Raw genomic sequence first — 21666 nt, forward strand, 5'->3', positions numbered from 1 at the left:
AGGATCTACCATCGCTGCGGAAAAGTGGCGGAAATTAATATTGCATGTCGGCATAAGCCGAACGAAGGGGGACGGGGTGACTATCGACCGAAGGGCATAAAAAATAGCCCCTCCGGGTTGGGGATGGGGACAGCAGCGGACACCACAGACAGCATAAAATCACGGTGCGGCGGCATTTTGTTTTTAAAACCGAAGAGTCCCTCGATGGCGACACAATTAAATTCCATTGCCATCATCATTGAGTTGAGGCCCTTCGGCTTCTGGATGATGGGGGTTTGGATGGGCAGTTTGGCGAGAGGAAGGAAAAGGAGAGAAGAGAGAATTTCCCGCCACCATTCGGCGCTGGGTGGAAATGATTCGAGCTTCGACCGCTCGCCGGCAACCGGAATACCCGGGGACTGATGACCGGGGAAATTACTTTCATTATGGCTTCCATCTGATTGCTTCTTGGGTTTTGTTATTACTTTGTTGTACTGCTCGTCATGCTACTGCCATCCAGCAGAAGCTTAATGTTTCGGGATTAATGAAGCACTTTAGAAAAAGCTGGCCGGGCAGATATTTAAGCGACGCTTGTGTACCCGTAAAATTAAATCATTCTAAGCGAACAATAATAACCGTTCGGGTCGTCGGGGAATGATAGAGGAGCGTCATTAATGTATTCATATTCTTTGCACAATAATGACGTTTTAGTAATGAAATTAAAATACTTAGAATTAGAAGAACGGAAGTTTAAACACAGCCGTTTTTTCCTCAGTTTGTGTCTTTTGAATTAAATAGAACTGAATCAACAAAATATTGATAATTTAAGCGGAATTGCTTATGAATGAGCAAGAATGTTGAGCGCATTTTCCACAAGGACAGCGGAGGCGTGGTAGGCCCAAATTGAAGTCTTCCTGAGGTAGGCCAAGTCCTCAAAGCGGTTGTAGCGCCGGATAAGTAAGTAAGTAAGTAAAGTCGAGCACATTTATGCTGTATAAGGAACGCGATGATGATTTTCAAAGCCATTCAAATTGATCGTACAAAATATAATGCAGCAAATACTCAATCTTTCAGTATCTTTAAGGCGCATACCAGAAGAAAGAGCCGTTGGAAGCATCTTCTTTAACATGCTATCGATCAAACGGTTTTATCTCCGAGCGATGATAACCCAACCAGCTTCACACTTAAAGGACACCGTTTGAGGATGCATTGATGCCTTATATTCCCTCCCCAGCGGTACAGCAAAATATGTTTAGTCTCGTCCACGGATCCTTAAACGGACGCAACCTCTTTAACTTGCGAAAAAAAGAAGAAAACAACCGGTCAAGCAAAAGCATATGTGTGCATGTGTACCGCTCGATAACCCACCGACCGGTAGCGTCAGACACTGACCATTGCCGCTGTCGTCTGGGTGGCTTTTGCCGCTATAACCCTCACTTTGTTGAACCTCCCACCGGTAGCCCCGTCGTATCCGCTGCATCCGCTTTTTTAGAGCCACCGACAGCCCCAGAAAGCCGAGTTAAAGCCATTCCCTTTTGTTCACCTTCGATTTTTTCGCTCGCTCGCTCGAGAGAGTTGGTGACCCTTCGGTTGGTCGCACTGGCAAACTAGATGTACTCTTGGGGGAGGCCTCTACAAGTGTCAGAAAATCGTCGAACAACGCACAAAGGTTGCAAAGGTTAACCGCTTTAGAAAATGGTAGCATCCAACGGTTTTTGGTTTTGTTGGGCGCGCTCTGGAGTTGGAGTTGGAACGCTTGGGATGGATTGCGTCGTGCACTGCTGCTCGGGTTCAGGGGCGGTGGGGTGTCGTTTGATGATTCTTCCTTCCTAGAATCCACACACAGCCGCACCAGAAGCGCAGCATGACTTTGAACAATCCATCGTACCGCAGATGACGGTCCAGCCCCCTTCCCGGATCACCGACGCAGAAGAAGTACGCTCCGTCCTTGGACGTATGACAGTTCTCACGATTGAGGTCAGCACCTGTGTGTATGCGAGCGTGGCCTAGTGATATTGGTGTAGCAGTTTTCCATCGAGTTGGGGGGAAAAGTGAACTAAATTCCTGTACAGGCAGGAGAGCGCGCGGCAAGCGCCATGAAGGGAAGAGACCGATTCAGTCTGTCGTAAAACATCACTTTATGCCGGGCATCATTTCAGGGAAGGTCAAACGAGAAGTGCTTGAAAAGTGTTTAAAGTCACTTTTGGGTGATACTCCACCGTCTGGATTTGCTGACTGGCGGGCATCTCGTCTACTGTGGCGTCCTTTAAACTGTGATTCAAGCATTATTCGGTTTACGATCGCTCTTTTTAAAGGGCGGTTTGGTTGGCCACAAAATAAAAGGTTTCACTGAAATCGGCCGTTTACAGTTTTGCGATCTCTTCAAGCTATCTTTTATATGGTATTTTGCTTGAATTGCTTCAACATAAGAAGAAAAAAACGATCTTGCACGTGGTTGGTTCCACATCCATACATGATTACAGTGGCATAATAATCTAATCAAACTAAGGTGAAAAAGGGCACTTGTTGTGAATATAACCTTTAAATAAATCATGCCATTATCATCATGCGACAATGCAGGAAAGCTTTTCTTGATAAAAATATACTAGCAACATTCGATTATTTTTTTCTATGATTGTTCTGTATATTATTAGCATTCTTATACTACCATGATAATGATTAATGGGAGTTATGAGTACATACACAATAAAAGATTGTCTAGTGTTATAAATATTTAAAAACGTCACCATTATTTGAAAAACACTCTTGTTTCGCGCAAACAGTCCTCGAGCTTATCCATCTCAACCAACCAAACTACTAACAAGCAAGCGGTAATAAGATTTTGCATCGAATCACTCGTATTTCAATCGAGACTCGTTTTCGATATTGCCTCGTTACCTACCCGTCCCGGGCCCGGAATCCGTTTATTGGTTCGCTTTTCAATTTTGCAAATTTTGCACCAACACTTTCCACGCACGGGAGGGTGAGTGAGTGTGTGCCCGAGCCGTGCTGGTGCTTACCAACTGCCATTTGCAATCAAAACCTCTCCACTTCCTGAGGAAAAGAAGAAAGAAAAAAACACTCCCGAAACAGAAATGAAACGAAACCAAAGCAAATCGGGAGCTTTTCTTTTCGAACCCCCATACACACACGTCCTCCATCAGCGCGTGCGAATGAGTGTGAGTGTGTGTGTGAGAGAGAGGGACAAAGAGAGATTGAGAGAGAGAATAATCGAGATAGAAAGAGAAAGAGAGTATGTCACATACATCTTTGGTGTCAACTTCAGTCATCATCCACGCGCCCCTATATATTCGTCAATCTGCATCCCCTCGCCTCGTTAGCATCCATCCACACACCGTCGCAACGGCAACTTGCTCGACACGACGTCATTAAAATAATGGAAAGCCGTCGGCAATTTCCATCTTCACCCTGGTTGGTGTGTGACACGAGAAAGCTCTTTATTGCTCCGAGGAACGCGCAATTCTTTCCACCAACGAAGGGATCCCTTTACGATACGCAAGCGACGGCAGAGCGAGCCGACCGCGTGGTGCGGTGAGGCAAGCGCTTAGAGGAGATTTTCATTCGCGCGTTACCATGGCAAACACGTCAAGAGCGTGTGTGTATCTATGTGTATGTGTAGGTGAGTGTACAGTGGGAACACCCTTTTATACCCTCCGCCGCTATTCTCGTGTGGCGTGGAATTGAATTCGCGTGTGCAAATTTTCCTTCCACTTCCCTTTTTGCGATGTTCCAACCACGCGCACCACCGCCCGTACCGATGCCGTTGCTACACACGGAGCTGGGACTATGTGGAATCCTACGAGCACACGCGTGTGTGTGTGTGTGCTTGTGGAGTGCGGCATGCTTTTACTTTATTTTTCGCTTCTACCAATTTTCATTTCCATGCCGTCTTACCTCTGCCCTACCCTGACACGGCACGAGTGGGACTCACAAACACATACCCACACAGCAGTTGTAGGAGGCTGTAAAAACTCCCAAAGCTTCTGCCCTTTGCTAAGTAACGGGCGAAAATGGTAAACGCGAAGGTTTTCTTCTTCTGTATGCGTTTTTTTGTTGTTCGCTGTTTGCTCTTGTTCCTTGCGAGGTCGTCTTACATTAGCCGTATGAGGCAGCGTACACAGCACCCCAAGTGAAGCCCGGAAACCGGGAGTTGGCCGTCTTCGTTCGATGGCCCGCGCTAGAAGATGGAAAGTAAATTGATTTTTATTCAACTTTCTCTTCAATTTGAGTTTTATTTATTTACGTGTCTCCCCATCCCGGGCCATGTGCGGTAAGGTGAATGTGCTCGTGCTTTTTCATGGTTTTCTCTTGCTGCCATGGTGTCACGATGTGAGAAAATGAGTTTGACGTCTGAAGGAAGGTGCGCTGGTCGGCACGGTTGGCCAATACAAATCGAGCAGGATGCAGTACTTCAATGTATGTTTTAGCTCCCGATTGCCAGTTACCCTTTGGTTGGTCTGACGTGTGACGTGAACATGCTGTCAGTGTCATTTCGGATGTTGCTCCATTTAAGTAACATAATTGGCTTTTTGTTTTTTCAAACAAAGTTAAAAGGCTTTATATTGAAGTATCCATCCACCAGCCTGATAAGGATTTTCGAAATCTAACAACGTTTAGAGTTATTTTGTTCATCCTCGTTCTCGGCTCTGCTTTCCTGTGTCTCTTTTTTACCCATACACTTAGCCCTGTAATGATAAAAAGTAACTGAAAAAAGACCACAAACATAATTCCCCACACGTGCTGGAGAAGCAAGGTTTTGCTCTTCTTACTCTTCCTTCACCCTGCAATCTATTCGATTACGTATGCGACCAATGGGACTGGGCTCATCTACATAAGACATACAACATCGCTTTAGGCTTACACTTGGTCCCGAATTCCTCAGGAATGCGTTAAGCACAAGGCTCAACGAGCATCCACACTCCTATCGGAACCTTATATCCGCGAAGTTTTATTTCGAATGAGCGCCACCTATAATCTCAATCGTCCTGAGAAGGTATGCGACGCGGTACAGGGGTGCGGGGTTTGTGAAAGCTGCGAGAAGGAATCTGAATGTAAAGCGAGCACCAGCAAAGGCACGAGTCAATCGAATGAAGAAATTGAACTTCACCAAAGCAAAACGAATTGCCTCGGTTCGTCGTCAACCGGAAGGATGGCAAGCGGCGGTGGCTACCGTGTGCGCACACAAAAAAGGGAACACCTAAAGCCTCGATGAGCATGGGAATGGCAGGCGAGCGGAACCGGAAATGCACGAAGGCTGCCACTGGCTGTTGGTGGGAATGGTGTGGATGTGGCGCAGGGAATGCCGGCGCATGGCAGAATTTCATTACAACGCTAACGAACGCTGCCGACCCCGGGACCCACGAAAGCGGTTCCCACTAACTAAAAGACTACCACTTGTACGTAGAGTGCCCGGGACGGTTGGGAGTTGGGACAGAAGATCGGGCGCAAGCGAGAAAGAAAAGGAGCAACAGAGGGAGATGAGAGAGAGAGAGAGAAAGAGAGAGAGGGAGAGGGAGAGAGAGGAAGAGTGAGAGATTCCCATATATGTATGTTTTTCTTCGATAACGATGCCAAAGGTAGGGATTATCGGGAAATGAGGGCTCTCAGTGGGAGAGCGAATGGGTCAAAGGGCAATCAAAAGTGTCAGTGAGGGTGGGGGAATGGGGTGGCAAAAAGAGGGAAGCTGCAAACGCAAATTCACGTTTGAATATTGGACTTCAATGGGGCTTCTTGTAAAATGCAACACCCTGGAAGGGGATGAAGGGCGCGCTCCGAGGTGGCAGTGTTTGATCAGGAGGGAAGGATAAAAACCTCCTTCTACCCACATCATCTAGTGAAGTTAAGATGGAAATGCAAAAATAGCCAAACCAATAAGACATACATAAGTCCCCTAGAAACGTGTTCGTTAATGATCTTCTTCGTTTGACACTGTCCGTTGGGAATGGCTTTTTTGCTGGGACTCAAGTAGGCACTAACAAATAAAGAAGAAAACAGTAGAAAATAATGAAGTAAAGTGTGTAATAAATTTTTAACATATCTATATAAAGCATATATAACACATCATATATAGCATATTTTAGTATAAAAGTAGATCCAAAGATTCAAATGACCAACAAGTAATGATTACAAATCCAAAGCAAAATAATGTGAAAATCAGTTACGCTCGACAAAAACATGCAAAACATTAAAAAAAAGTTTAATTTTGGACGCTTCTTAAGCGCTTTTGCTCATCGCATCAAACACGTTTTGAGTGATACTCAAAAACTTTTAATGACTTCATTTGTACGGGCGAGGCTCTCACATTGTCGTCAACTTTTTTGCTTGCTTCGTGTGCAACGTTTCTGGTCAAGTTTTCGCATCCTTCTTCTTTCTTACTGCCAGTGTCGCTAGGGCTAGGGCGAATTTTCGGACGATTCCCAAACTGACCTCTCCTAATGCTATCGATTTCTTGGTACTTTGCCGTGAGTGTCTGTGAGTCTTTTTTTGTTTGGGAGCTTTTGACAAAATCGCCCTCGTTACACGGTCCTGCCGGTCTGAGATGTGTACAAATCAAACACTGCTTAGCTGTTTGTATATTATCGAGAATAAGTTATAGCGTGATGTAAGTTTGCTTTTCTAATAATACTACTTTATTAAAATGTATGGTATATGTACTATATTTTCACTCAATAAATTTATGAAAACCAACCTTTACCGCTCATAAAAACCTGCGTAAAATAAGATGATAGAAAATACAAAATAAAATCAACGTTTATCTATTTCAAGCGTTTTTTTTGTATTTAACACATTCTTAAAAATTATCATTCAAACCTAACCGGATATCTCATCTGTGAGCTTCCGGTCGCGAGGCAAACAAAATGTAAATTTAAACATTACACGACAGAACAAATTAACCTAACCCATTATCGGATCGCTGCACAATTGCATTCCAATCGGTTTAGTGGTCAATTTATTCTTATGTAGGGGGTGCATCATTCCATAGAATCCTAATTTTGCTAACTACCCACAAAAACGATCCAATGTACATCACTTTTCATCGCTCTATGTGTGTGTGTTTTTTTTGTGTATCTACCCCCCACGCCAACAGATTGCGTGCGTTCGATCATTCACACGTTCATTCGCGCGGTCAGCCACAAAGCGCCGATGATGACCGAGCTTAGTTTTGCTGTTTATATCGGTGTTGGGAGGCTGATAATTGAATTTATGCAAAATCGTCCGTTTTGAAATTAAATTGCCACAAAGCGGTTTTTTGCGGTTACGGTTACGGTCGATTCGCGCAAATGAAACGAACGGACGGGGGCATGTTATAGGGACATAAAGCATTATTTTCAGAAGTAAACTAAACTCCCCATTGAATAGTCGTGCATGAGCAGAAATCACATACCGTAAAGGTTCAATAGAATAGGGGAGCCTGTGAGCGGTATATCATAAATTATGAATTACAATAATTTTGCCATGGCCGGCTTCATTTTATCACCACGTATAGGAACGATGCTTGCCATCTATTTCAAAATGTTCGCGTTCCGTGTTGATTAAACAACGAGCACTACGCGCACTAAAAAGCCGTTTGCAGAGCTGTCGTTTTGCTTCGATTCGAAATTTATGCTGAATTTACCATTATCACTTTATGATGTGAAACGTTGAAAACTGAACCATAATTTGCTGCTTCCAAAAATTCGTCCCATTATTAGATAGGATGGAGGTTTTTGGATTTTCCAAAATTATAAGCTGATTTCAATTCAAGCACACAAGCCGTTGATGCAAGTAGAAATCAGTGGGGAAAACGCTGTATTAAGTAAGCCCCACTCGTTTACCATTTCGTTCAAAATGAGCGATCTTTGATGCATTTCGGGCCCAAACTTGTACAGTAGCAGAAAGTGCGCTTTTATGTAAATATATTCCCAATTTAGCTGCACTAGCCTGCAATGTCGAAAACGGTACGAACACGTGCAGCTTAGACGATACGATCAGAGCGGAAAGTATGGAATTTGTTCAGCGTGTATTGTTCCTACCCATCGGTAGAAGCGGCAGTCGTCGACTGGTAAAAAGCAAAGACCCCCAATAAAACCCATTAGCACCCATACGGTCGGGTGTGCTTGGATCCCGGTTCGAATGCAACGTATGGCAACGTTCAAGCGAACTAGGGAACGGGCGTCTCCATTCCCGAATATCCTCCCGAACCAAATCACTTTCCGGTCCTTCTCGGAACGACGGGCTTTAGTTCGAATGGTCTTAGAACATGGTCCACGCGGTGCGCAATTTGGGGTGCACTGCTACGTTGCTACGAGGCCCCCCCTCCCCCCTCGGGGTAGAGAGGGCACCGGGCACGGCGGAGGACAGCGCACTCATTCATATTTAATCTATTGATGAATATGAAAACTTTCAACATTTTCAATTATACTCATTCGTTTCGTACCATAACGGCACGGCCCCGGCACCGATGCCTTGCTGCTTCGGCTTTTGGGGCGAGCGGATTCGAGCCATCTCCATGAGCTATTCATGAGGTTATGAAATTTTGAATGACTAATGGACTAATATGGTGGCAGTAGGGGGGTGTGCTTCGGAAACAGCAACCCGGAGCCACGTGGGACAAAGAACCATAATCTCATCTCACGGCGCTTTATCATAGCGGAACGGTGGAAGGAGAACATATTCGTACGGGAGAAGCCAATCCTGCAACGACACATCTGACAATCAGTGTTTCGAAGAGGGGGGGGGGAGAGGGAGAGGGATACTGGCCGGCTTTATCTGGACCTTTTTAACTCGGCTGTACGGTTCGAAAAGTACGGTGTCGCATTTGGAAGCTTTCGGATGCTGCACGGATGCTTGAAACCTTGAACGATCATGGTCGTTGGAGTCCTATGTGGTGGAATGATGCTTTGCTCTGACGCAAGATGCATTTATTATGCGTCTGCAATGAGTATAATCACTCTGTCGCATCATCCCGTGCCGTCGCGTTGTGTTGACGCACATGACGCATGATGTTTGGATTGATTTTATTAACAGCCATAAACGGGAGGCAGGAAATCATGTGGACACTTTTCTTCGAGAAAAAATCGAATGGAAGATGTATCAAAATATACGTTTTATAAATGAAATGAAATTAAAATATTGTCTCATTCATACAAATAAACATCCAAATGATTTAAAGAGTTAATGATAACGATTTTTTCCATCTATTTACCTAATATGTAAAACTATATCAAAAAGACTAGTACAATATTTTAGTAATGATATCATATGTACAGTGCTTCTATCGTGTATTACGAGAAACCTTATGTACTTTACTCTCATTCGTCGCTTTTCTACATTGTGGAAACTATTTCCGACCGTGCTACAAAGTAGCACATTAAATCATCATCAGCTCCGTCCGCCATTTTATTTCCATCGTCTTCAGCTCCACTTGGGTTCTGCAAATTATGTACATACGTTCTGTTACATCCCCTAGGATGATAGGATGCTGGGAAGCCCAACCTAACTCGACAGCCAATTACACTCCGGACGGGTTTCACTTTGCCTCTCCACCACACGCTACTACGCCGTTTAATTTTCCCAGCTCAAGCATCGTGAACGCCCTTTTTCCGGTTCGGTCCTATAAATTAATCTATCCTTTGGTGGGAAAAAACGGGTATCCCCTTTGCTCGTGTCGAGTGAATCTGCTCACTCGTTCTGTCCGCTTGGCGTACTAATTAGTACAGTGAGAGCGTGGTTTCATCCACACATCCTTCCGCTTGTGCCTTCCTTCCTGCCTGGTTCCTGGTGTGTGGCTTGGTGTGTTTGTCGTTTGCCCAATGTCTTTCCGGAGACTCCCCACGTCGAGGTTCGCTCACTAATACGTTGGCAAAACCATGGCAACATTATGGCGGAAAACATTGGTATAATCGTTCTTTTCCTCCCTTTGTTTGCTTGCCGCCTCGTTACCACCACCACTATACTCTTCCGTTTTTCCTTCTCTTCAACACCCCCTCAGGCGCCTTCAACCTCCCTCTCTCATCCCCCGCATCTCTCACTCACCATATTCATCTCATTATATACCTCACACATTAGCGCACGTACGGGTTGACGGCCGATGGAAATAAATGGCAAATGGCTCTCTATCCTTTCTTCCACCTACTCACACACTCATACACCGAGGCGCATGATAAACACTTTCTGGCGTCGCCTTGCCAAAGATGCTCTTTTTTGTTGTTGTTCGTGGGTTCGGGATGGTGTCTCCAACACATCCTTCGTAAGGGGAGATGCTGTTTTCCGTTCCTTTCTTACTTACGGGTTAACTTCTCTTCTCCACCTACTGCGCTCTCTCTCTCTCTACCTCTCTTTGCCTTTCTCTCTCTCTCTCTCTCTCGCTTGTCACACTTCATCTAAAGCCGGTCGCGATTTTGTAGCGAGGGTTTTTGTTTCACACCAATACACACCCGCTACAGTAAGCATTTCTTTACTTTCGTACCATTTCACTAAATGGGACGCTAAACCAAGCGAGGAAAATGAAAATGGGTGGTACGAAGTGCTCTCCCTCTCGCTCTTTCACGCTGATTATCTCTCATTCATACTTACTCAAACCCGGCTTGCCATCATCCCAATGTAACTTTGATTCATTTATTCTTTCATCCCTTCGTACATCGGCCCCCATCGTTCGCTCGCTGGAAATAATCTCTATACTATACTGCATCCATCGTTTTGTCTCGATTAGTCGTCTCACAGCCACTATCACTACTACCATTAAGCGAATGAGTATCTCGTCTCAGTGCGCTTCCGTTTTGTGCTTCTCCATCGTGTTCTCCCCCCTCCCTGACCCTTTCCGCAGCATCATGCGCATGGAGAACGAGAGCGATGGTGCTTCGTTTAATTTGCTGCTTTAATTAAGAGTGACGATGATACACACAGGCGAATGCGCCTGACTGAGATGGAAAGTGAGCATTAGCGCATAGTCAGCAGATTGCTTCCTAACGGAGGGACGCCATTTTATTTCCTTTTTTATGCCATTCAGTTTTATGTTCTGTATTGTTTTGCTGTAATTTATGTATTACTGATGCTACGTGTCGTTCTATTTATAGTCATACCATTTCCTATTTACTAATGACAGTTTACTCATTCTATGTACTCTTGGCTTTCATTATAGATACGAACACTCAACGGAATCGACCATGGTAACTCTGGCTAATTTATTTGCAGTAACCAACTCCACTACTTTGTTTTATTACAGGTATGTTTTGTTTGTGTATTGCGATAAAAGTGTATAACAGATTGTTTTATTTTTTTTTTAATTATATTTTCTCGTTCTAGTGCAATTGAACAGCACAGCACAATATAATTCAGATTCGTTCTGTCCTTGCTTTCACACCTTCGTTCATTGACGTTTCTACTAAACTGCTAGACAGGTTTCCTTAGCTGGAAATCTATCACATAGTACTAAAACAACCTTCGAGTGGACGACACACGCTCCCGTGTACGAAAGATCAACTTAAAAATGGTTTGGGTTCTACAGCCTACAAAACATTTCGAATGTTTCAACAACTACAATATACGTTCCACACCAAGGAAAGGGAAACAGATTCCTGCCGAAACCCGCTCGCTTTACACAGAACAAAGCACGAGAAATGCACACAACGATACCCGCCACACGAACCCTGCGCTCCGTTCTATCCTGAAAGGGAGCGTTTGCTTTAGCAGCAAACGCACAAGAGCGTCGAAAACGAACAGTTTCACCAGGAGCACAAACCTGACGTAAAAATACGATTTGACATAACCGATAGCGGCGTAAAACATGCGCGCAAAAGAAGCAAGAGCTAGTGCGACACGATGCAGATGCAGGAAGCAGGAAGAAACACAGATAAACAGAAGAAATGCAACAATTAAGTTCCTACTCTAAAATAAAGAAAAATGAAAAATGAAACATAGATAAAAATATACGTTATAAACGAGAGTGTAATAATTGTACTATTTAGGCGCATGAATTTATCCCAAAATCGGATTGTTCGATGTTTTTTGGGAAGTGAAACGAAAAGAAGATGAGATAGAAAATGAAAGGAAAAGATACACACCCCCCGAGACGCATATACACACATGTGAGTAGGAGAGAAAAGGAGAAAAGAAAAACATCAGCAAAAAAATCATGTGAACGCAAATCGTGATCGTGACAAAATGTAAAGTTACAAGAGACTGAACGTTTGCCGTGGCGGTGGCGGCGTTTGGTTGATGATTGTGTTTTGAAATATTAGGAAAAAAACAACCCTTATGCTAAATGAACATGATCAGCATAATGCATAGTTCTACTCCTAGACCTTATATTTTAATGATCAATTCCTTACGGTTGGAGCGTTTTTCCGCCATCGGAACCTACTAGCAGGTCTCCGGACTGTTTAGCGTGAAGACCACTTTGACCGTGCGCGATTAATCCTTAAAAAGGGTTTAGGATCTAAGCTATAATGATGTGTCATTCTGCAGTGTGGAAGAATCAAATATGACGTAAAACATAAACACCCAAACGTCGCCACACACATGGCAGACAGAACAGTTTTTGCACCTCGCTTGTTCTCATCTCAACACAAATTGAGATGAGACCTAGAATTCTACTAACTATAACATGTAGTATTAAGAAAGTTACACTGGAACCGAAGTGAAAAGAAAGTTCGTTTCAGAATGATTAAATGATAACATAAGCTACACAAATACACGCAAACAAAGCGTAAAACGATGTGTGAGACAATGAAACTCTGATGAATAAATGTATAAAGTGATGGACAGGAGAAGCTGCAAAAAGAAAAGCACAAAAGACGAATAATCATGACGAACAATGCCATACGATGTGTGTGTGTGTGTAATTAAAACGAAATCAAGCAGCAGTATAATGTAAAAGCACCATTGAACATAATGATATCAAAAAGGCAGCAGAAAGATCGAGATCGATCTCATAATCCATCTCGATGATAGGGTTTTGATTCTTGTACCATACATCTTTGCGCCGTTACCTATCTTTTTGCTGTTCTCTGGGCTAAGGTGTAGAGGCCAAACACTTGACAGAAAGATCCATGAACTATTAAACTCTACTCTTTGCACGTTTCCACATTTTGATGCGGGCGATTTTCGAAACAATGCAGCATAAACAACAACCAACTGTTTCTGCGCGATCAACAACACAGTTTGGACCAGCCAGTGGAACATTCCAACATCAACTTACCACCGTTTCACTCAAGCGGGCTCTTTGGGCGTCAACAAGATAAGCATTGCGATCTTATATACTATTGTAGTCAGCTTATCGAAATGCATAGACATATTTTATAAAACGTGGGAAAATATAACAAAAAAATATAAAAATCATAAAACAAAACCAAAAAAATATCGAGTGCGTAAAATAGATGAAAGTTAAACATATGCATACATACCCTTTGAATATTTATTATTCATTGACGATCGAAGAAAATCAATTGATCTCTAACGACTATATTCGTCACCCACAGTGACAGTGATCGAGTGCGTTCGATCGTTGCTTGCTGTGCGCGTGCGATCAGTCGGCTCATGTGCAAACATACAATCCATGTGCAATGAAACATAAAATTTGTTCGCTAATGTTGTGTGCGATAATTAATCGGACAACAGTTTGATATTAGGAAATAGGGTAAAATTGAGCAATGAAACAGACAGAGGGAAGGTGTGCTGAATATGCGAGGAGGCTCACCGTTCCTTTTGTCTCTTTCGTTTTGGTGTGTGAGCCGAGTGAACAGGGGAGGCTACAACTTTCAAACCGTTCTGCTGAAGTCGACAGCAGAACGGATTTAACGTTGTAGGGATTACAATTCATCAATATTTGCAGCTATTGTTTAGGAGATAAAAGGGAATAAGCAGAAAGGGGAGAAATGATTCGATTGAGCCAGCGGTTGATATGAGATATTTTTTTAGATTTACTAAGAGCTAAAGAAGACGGCAGTCATACGGCCAGTGGCTAAGCGGTAGCACTAACTGATGAAAAGTTCCTATAATGCATTACCCGCATTCTTCGAGCCGATCGGGAATGAGGGTGTGCGACCATTTGTCATTAATATTACAGACATTACATTACACACTCACTTCAACGTGATTATGAATCTATTATATGATACTACCAAACAAACAAGCGTATGTATAAATGGCTATGTTTCGTTTGATAATGTTTTAAGTTAGTTTGTGCAGTTTCTAATAATGATTCGATGCATGTAGAGACGCAACTTTATACGCATACCCTGCCCAAACGTGCGAGGGATCTTACCGAATCTAGTGATGATGATAGCTTCTGCCTAGAGCAACTGCTTTACACGGTCCAAACGGCAGGAAACACAGTGCAATGTATAAAACACTATTGGAACTTTCACACCAGTGCATCGAGAGAGTTTAATTTGCCGGATCGAACTCCACATACTTAGTACTGTAACGAGCGTTGGATTTTTTTAAGACAGCATCCTGCCTGTCTGAGATAACAATCTTTAATAATGGATTGTTCACCAAATTGAATCGTTTCGTTTATAACGAAAATGTTCGCTTTACTACTCGAAGAGAGATTTTATTCGATGTATAAATATGAATACAAAAGGTTTGTTGGTAAAATAAACCAAAACACCACTGCACGCGATCACCAACACACGTAGGCACACAATGAAAAACAAAAAAACACACTGAAGGACATTGTTTCGTGAAAAATAATTTACTGAAACTACCAAAATTGAATGTTACACAAAAACATGACAATTGATACTCGCGAAAACAACAATAATAGTTTATTAGGTTGAATAGAGAGAGGACAGCAGTATGTTTGACTGTTTCAAAAGGTGGCTAGGGTGCGGACATGTAATGGCAAAACATGCATAACTTTAAATGAAACGAATTTTGTTCCTATTTGAGATTGGAGAGAAAACGAGAAAACACAAGTGTGAGCAAAGAATATGGCAAACATAAACAAAGAAAGAAATGCAAAAATAACCATACAAAACCAGAAAACCGTAGCAATTCATGCAAATTAAACATCAAATCATAATGATAAACAACTCACACAACCACAAATAATCAAACATTTCTACCACCCAATCCACTTGAACTGAACGCCGCGCGCAAGAAAAGGTCAGAGAAAGAGATAACGAAAGATAAAAGAAACACAGAAAGACTCGACATATCATGAACGATTACTTTTGCCCTCGCATTAAACAAGTGAAACTAAGAAAATTTTTAAACCCAACCGCATTAAAAAAAAGTGAATCATTTAGATGAGGGAAGCCGAAGAAGAAAACGTTCTTTCATGTGTCAAATGTCAACCAACATAACACACTATTGCTACTACTAGTAATATTACTGTTACTACCAATACTACTACTTACTACTATTACTACTAACAACTACTCAACAGAAGGCAGCAGAACAGAGATCAAATACCAGGGCTACTTTCTTCGTTGCCGTTTATTTCCCTCAACAAACCTGTTGTGATCTATACTCCTTGTTTTAAGCAAGTTCAAACCCAAAACTCCAACAACAAACCAAACGCATCCAGTGGAAGGCCAAGACTAAACCGCGCTTAAAAAAGAAAACCAACCTCTACTACAAAGTTCCTGTTCCCTTGCTTTTTGGCACGCGATCGCAAGGGGTGTGATCGGTGCTCGTGGGGAAATTGTTCAGTTTGTTATTTTAACATATTTGTTAGTCTTATTTTAAAGTCGTTCGTTCAAATTTTCCTCAGACAAGAAAAAAAAAGAACCTTTACAATACTCCATGTCAAACGATGCTTATTGAAGCGGTATTGCTTCCGACACACTTTTTCAATGATTGGCAGAATAAATTATAGCATTTCACAATGATTAGATGAATGTGATGTGTGAGCGTGATGGCAGAGGATTGGCGTAGCGTCATAAATGATGAAAACGAAAACTGAATTTGAAACAATTCAAATTTTCACTCGGGAGACACTGAAGCTACCAGAAGCAAAGTGTTGTTTCTTCCATGGTGGGTGATTTGAATTGATTCCAGTTTTCTTCCAGAGGGTGAGATAGTAAATATGTTTACTCGACGTCATCATGTTGCAGGTCATTAAACTCGATGCAGTTTTGGATTTCAACAATGTCGTTGATGGCAGCGGTTAAATCCACCCCGCCCTCTGTAGTCAACCACGAGCAAATGTAACCCTATAAAACGCAAAGGAATGACCAGCAAAAGCAAATGTTAAAAAGAAGATAAGAAACAAACACACTAACCTAACGAAAATGGTAAAAAGAGTTCCTATAAATTAAGTACTACTAACTAACAATACTCACTCGCAACACGCAGTGACTGTTTATGTTTATATTTTTCGTTGATTTGTTAATTTGTTTTCATGCTAGTTTTGCGTTTCTTTTTTAAATTAGTTTTTAACACCATTTTTTGGCTTTTTATTTTCCTGTTGTCTTTTAATACCGTCGGTGAAATACTACAACGTTACTTTTACATTTTTGTAACCCTTTATCAATATACAACAAAAAGCAGAAACACTGATCTACGATGTAAGAATTATTTGATGAGTTTGATATATGAAAAATTGTAAAGATAACATTAAAAATATGGTGAAAAGTAACTATTAGCTGTAGGAACCGAATCGGTACAGTGAGCCGCAAATTGCCCAAAAGTAAACCAAAAACGAATGTTCTTAAATCGTTTTACGTAACACAACCGTCGTGCAGACAGATTTGATAATGGTTTTATGTTGAATACTTTCAATCCAATCCACAAAACGACAAGTGTATGAAGAGTTTTACATACCTTCAGCATAAAGACATATGTAAATCAACAGTTAAACTCGCACTTAAAAGAGCAAGTGCATTCAATCAAACAATTACAGAAGAGAAAAAAACAACCTACGAAATGAATTACAGAGTAAACATTACCGACAAATGTATGCTGGCAGAAAGAACTATGGTTTAAGGTAACCTCTGTAATATTGCCATTTGCTTTCACCTTTTCCACATGCCCTCCTGATCCTTCACCATCAGTCAACGTCAACTAAACTATACCGCAGCTAACGCTAATAACGAGCCGGAGAACATTTCAACCCAAGCTTACTTATTCTAACGAGCTGAAGGAATTCAAACGAAATGCAACGTAACAGGACAATGGTCCTTACAATCTAGCACAAAGGAGGGGAGATACGTGGATGAAATGAAGCATACACACACACACAATTGCAGAAAAAATCTACTTACATTGTATAAGATATATTGTCAGATGTAAAAGAAGAAAAATAAACTTATTTGGTAGTCAAGATCAATGTTGTGTAGAGCAGGTTCATTTTTGTCATTTGTTAAAAGCATGATATTAAATGTACAAGGTAAGCAAATTGGGTATTGAACAATGGAGAAATTGGCCTATTTGTTGCCTAAGAATCGGCGTTATTGTGACATGGCCCGGTCAACCTTGTTTCTACAGGATGCAGCAACCGGGAACCGAGGATATTTAACATAACTGGTTAAAAACAATCGTGATTAGATGGACATTTTTGTGGACATCATTTGACGGTACTGTTCCTAGTATGGGGAGTAGTATCTAGTGTAAATAGGGAGCGATCTCTAATTTCTCGTTTTATATTTTTTCCTGCATTGCTCTACAGAGTAAATATAGTTTGTATTTGTGCATGAAGCGTTTAACATGCTTCATTTTCTGTTCTATAAGTTATTGAAATAATTTCAGGCGGTCCCCGAGATACACGGTACCTCTTATATACGGACGTCACACGAGGCGTAAACTCAAAAAGTTTACGCTTGATTTGTATGGGAGAGCGTAAACTTCCTGTCAAAAGATTTCAGGGTTGCATGCAAGGACCGTAAAGATATCAGGTCAAGTTATAAGTCCGTTTTGACAGCTAGGTGGAAGAAGAATCGACGAAGAAAACTGACAGTTAGTTTTCCGCGTTTGGCGAACGTTTTAAGTTCTCCAAGGAAAATTTTCATTGGAAATCACGGACTGTGTTCTAATAAACTAAAATATTCATCCAAATTGATCTCCACCAAATATTAACCATGCAAAACGTAAAAAATCCATCAATACATATACAAGCGGAAAACCATCTGTCAAAATCGGAGCCCAGGGGGGGGATCGCCAAAAGCGCTATAACTACACCTCATTATACATTCCACCTTGGTTGCATGGCTGAAATCCAGTTTACGCCAAAGTTTACGCTTCGTGTGACGTCCGTAATACTAGGATTCGGAGATACGCGTTTTTTTTTTATTTGACAGTTCTTTGAGCAAATTGTACTGGTTTGACACATAAATTGTCAAATGCAAGTTAATTTCTCTTTAGATCGAATGCGAAATACCATTTCAAAAGGTTTAATAACTGTAAAACAAAAGGTTAAAAATGTATTCAGTCAGTATGATATCACGTAGTTAACAAGGTAGATAAAACCACCCCCTACTTGCAAAATTATACGAGAATTAGTGACATTTTTGCTGAAAATAACGAGATTCGACTTACGCGGAAATTCGAGATAAGCAGTTTTTTAGTGGCCGTTTTTGGTCCCCATTAACAGTGTATCTCGGGGACCGAATGTACATTGTTAGATAGGGGAAGGTAGGTATGCAGAATATTATCTTAAACTCATGTTTTATTAGAAAATGTGTTGAAAATTTAAAGTTTCTATAGATGTTTATGTTTTTTTTTTTCATGAAATAAAAACATGGTTTTTTTTCGTGCAGTTTTGAAATGTCCGGGTAAGATGGACACCTTATATGGGAAAGATGGACACCATGAAGGGTAACCATGAATTCACCTGTAGAAAACATTGGAAATTGAAGGGGTTTATAGTATGTTAACATATCCCATGGATTTTCACGTCCTAGTACGTACCATAAACCAATTCTTGGCCTATTACAACGACGGCTCATTAAGCCGTTAATTTAGGAATTGTTAGCGCCACTTATAACACCTCGAATAATGTAGAATCTAAAACGTTATCGACATATCGGGCACTTACAGCTTACGTTGCACCAGCTTACAGCCTAGAATTTCCCTTTAGAAAATTACTCTACGGAAAGAAATTACTCCGCGACCAAAGCATGTTTGTGAGACTCGTTAATAGATGAAGCTATTTTTTCCATTTAAAAATAAAAAAATCTTAATAATCAAAACTCGCACACGAAATCTCAATAGGATTAAAATTAAGACTAAGTGGGGACATTTAAGAAGATTTATTCGATTCGATTGAAAAAAAAATCTTCGTGTATATCTTGAGTTATCTTCCCGTTGGAACATTAATGTACAGGCGGTCCCCGAGATACACGATTAATGGGGACCGAAACCGGCCACTAAAAAACCGCTCATCTCGAATTTCCGCGTAAGTCGAATCTCATAATTTCCTGCTAAAATATCACTAATTTTCGTGTAACTTTGCAATTAGAGGATGGTTTTAGCCACTTTACTTATTATTTGATTTTACTCTAACTGAATATAATAGTTTCAAAGAACTGTCATATTTAGAAATCAGCGTATCTCCGAATCCGAGTATAAGATGTACCGTGTATCTCAGGGACCGCCTGTATTTACTAACTTCGAATTTTTCACATAACTCTCATTCTCGTCGTCGATTCGTACCATGCTCCCCACTTCTCGTATAGAAAACCTCTCCCTGGTCATCACATTGCACCCTTCATACATCATCATTTGTTGGTTATCGGCTAGATATGTTGGAACATCAGTTCTAATGTGGACTCATCTGTCCAAAGATCAGTTTTTCAACAATCTAAAGGTATATATGCATGTTCTTGATAATATCGAAACCATTTGGCTTTGTTAACTTTGTTGTAAATCGGGCGAGGAGATGGAAGGGGAAAACTGGTCTTAATTGAAAGTATAATGATGGCTGATACCTATATTAGCATCTTTCATTAATACTTTGGGATAAATCTTTTAAAAAAACGGGGTTTGAAAACTAAAAATATGTTCCTACAGGCTAACACTAATGCTAACACACACAATCAATAAACAAATATTTCTCATCTCGTTTCGAATAAAACACTTTGCATGTCCTCCACAAAGTCTAAATCTTAGTGCCATCGAGAGTTTGTGGCAGATTCTAGGAGCGTAGGTTCTAGGTGGATACAACTGGTGTAACAAACAAATAAATTTAAAGCTCTGAATAACGCTTTAGAAGAACCAGACGCAAAAACTAGATGCAGAACTCCTTTTAAAATAAAATAAAAACACACCAAATATCCTCAAACATATCAAGAATGCCAAAGAAATGCATATAAATTATAGTTTGGTGTTATATTTGTTCAGAAAAATATTTTGCGTAGAATGAATAAAGTGGGCACTTTATTTTGTCACAGTGATTTTCATCAATTTTGGAAAACATATTTATTCTTTAAGCTATCTTTTCATTTTTGTCATGGTATGGTACAGCACATTCTTAATCATATCACCAATAACGTTTCAAAACAAATAATAAAGCAGTACGATAGCATCATTTTCCACAACAACAAAATGGAAAAAATGGAAAATTGTAAGCAGGAAGCACTTTATTTTGCCGGGCACTGTACGTAAAAAGTGCTATGCTATCATGCAAAATAGTTCTCGTTGCCGGTATTGTGCTGACTAATGGTGTTCTAAAAAATGATCATCTTAATATTTCGTAACAACATTTAACACGATCGTAACATTTCATTTCACATTACGTAACTCTCCCAAACGTAAGTTTTATCTGGGTAATCCACTTTGACATCCTTCCTGTGAGGTAGATGGACTGCTAACTCACCTAGTTCTTGTTGAAGTACAGTTAAATTGGCTCGGTTGCTGAACTAGGTATAGAAAGATGAAGTATCTCACTTACTCTGAGGTACGGCTTCCTAACCAAATTATCGATCGTGCGGATCAAAAAGGTGCGGATTACCGAGCGTATACTTTATAAGACTACGGAGTCTGTTAAGGAAAATTGGTTCAAGACTTTGCTGTTTTATACCATTAGCACATTTCGTGAAGCAAATTATCCAACTATCCTTTATTTTTGTATGGGTCTCCTAGCAACAAACGATCGTCAAATTATAAACGACAGTGCAGCTAACGACAGTCGTTAAGACTGTCGTCTGAAAAATGTCAAATATGAACAAATTTTTCAAAAAGCTCACGATCTTTTATAGCCTAGCCAGTCGGTAACCGCATCGACAGCAATTGAGCTGTCCTTAACATGAAAACATTTTTCATTTATATTTTTTTAATTCGAATCGTGTGAAAAAAATTGTGTCTTAAACAATAAAAAAATAATGAAAGAAGCTAAAATATTTTTTTTAAACCCATTTGGTTAAAGTTGTAAATCTATAAAAATGTAAGGTTTCCAGCAAATGAAAACTAACCTTCCCTTCGCTCATAAACAAAGATTCATCACGAACTCTTTGTGGTTGAGAGTCCCCTTCATTTATTATGGTTTTACACTATGTTTTGTTGATAAATCGTACCGGTCATATCAACGAAGCGAGATTCACCATGCGGCAGATATTAGAGAAACTAGAGACACATGACATACCATCACCGACAAACCGACGTGACACTTCGAACAAAATGAGCTTCAAAAGTTGTCTCCTGATTTCAAATGAAAATACGTTAAACACTAGCGCCATCTCTATAATGATTCGCTTACTACACTGACACAGAGAAGAAACTGCTAAATCCCCTTTTTGTTTTACTTCG

At 40.9% G+C, this 21666-nt stretch overlaps 1 long non-coding RNA gene across 1 annotated transcript in view; it reads left to right on the forward strand.

Annotated features, from left to right (window-relative positions):
* LOC120902217 overlaps window positions 1-17254 on the forward strand; it is a 64894-nt gene extending 47640 nt beyond the window's left edge. Inside the window, exons 3-4 of the long non-coding RNA XR_005739389.1 lie at window positions 11120-11203; window positions 11284-17254. This is a non-coding gene — a long non-coding RNA (uncharacterized LOC120902217). The remainder of the gene's footprint in view (window positions 1-11119; window positions 11204-11283) is intronic.
* Window positions 17255-21666: the final 4412 nt, after the last annotated feature.

Source organism: Anopheles arabiensis, chromosome 3 (assembly GCF_016920715.1).
Source record: "Anopheles arabiensis isolate DONGOLA chromosome 3, AaraD3, whole genome shotgun sequence".
In the NCBI taxonomy this organism is placed as follows: domain Eukaryota; kingdom Metazoa; phylum Arthropoda; class Insecta; order Diptera; family Culicidae; genus Anopheles; species Anopheles arabiensis.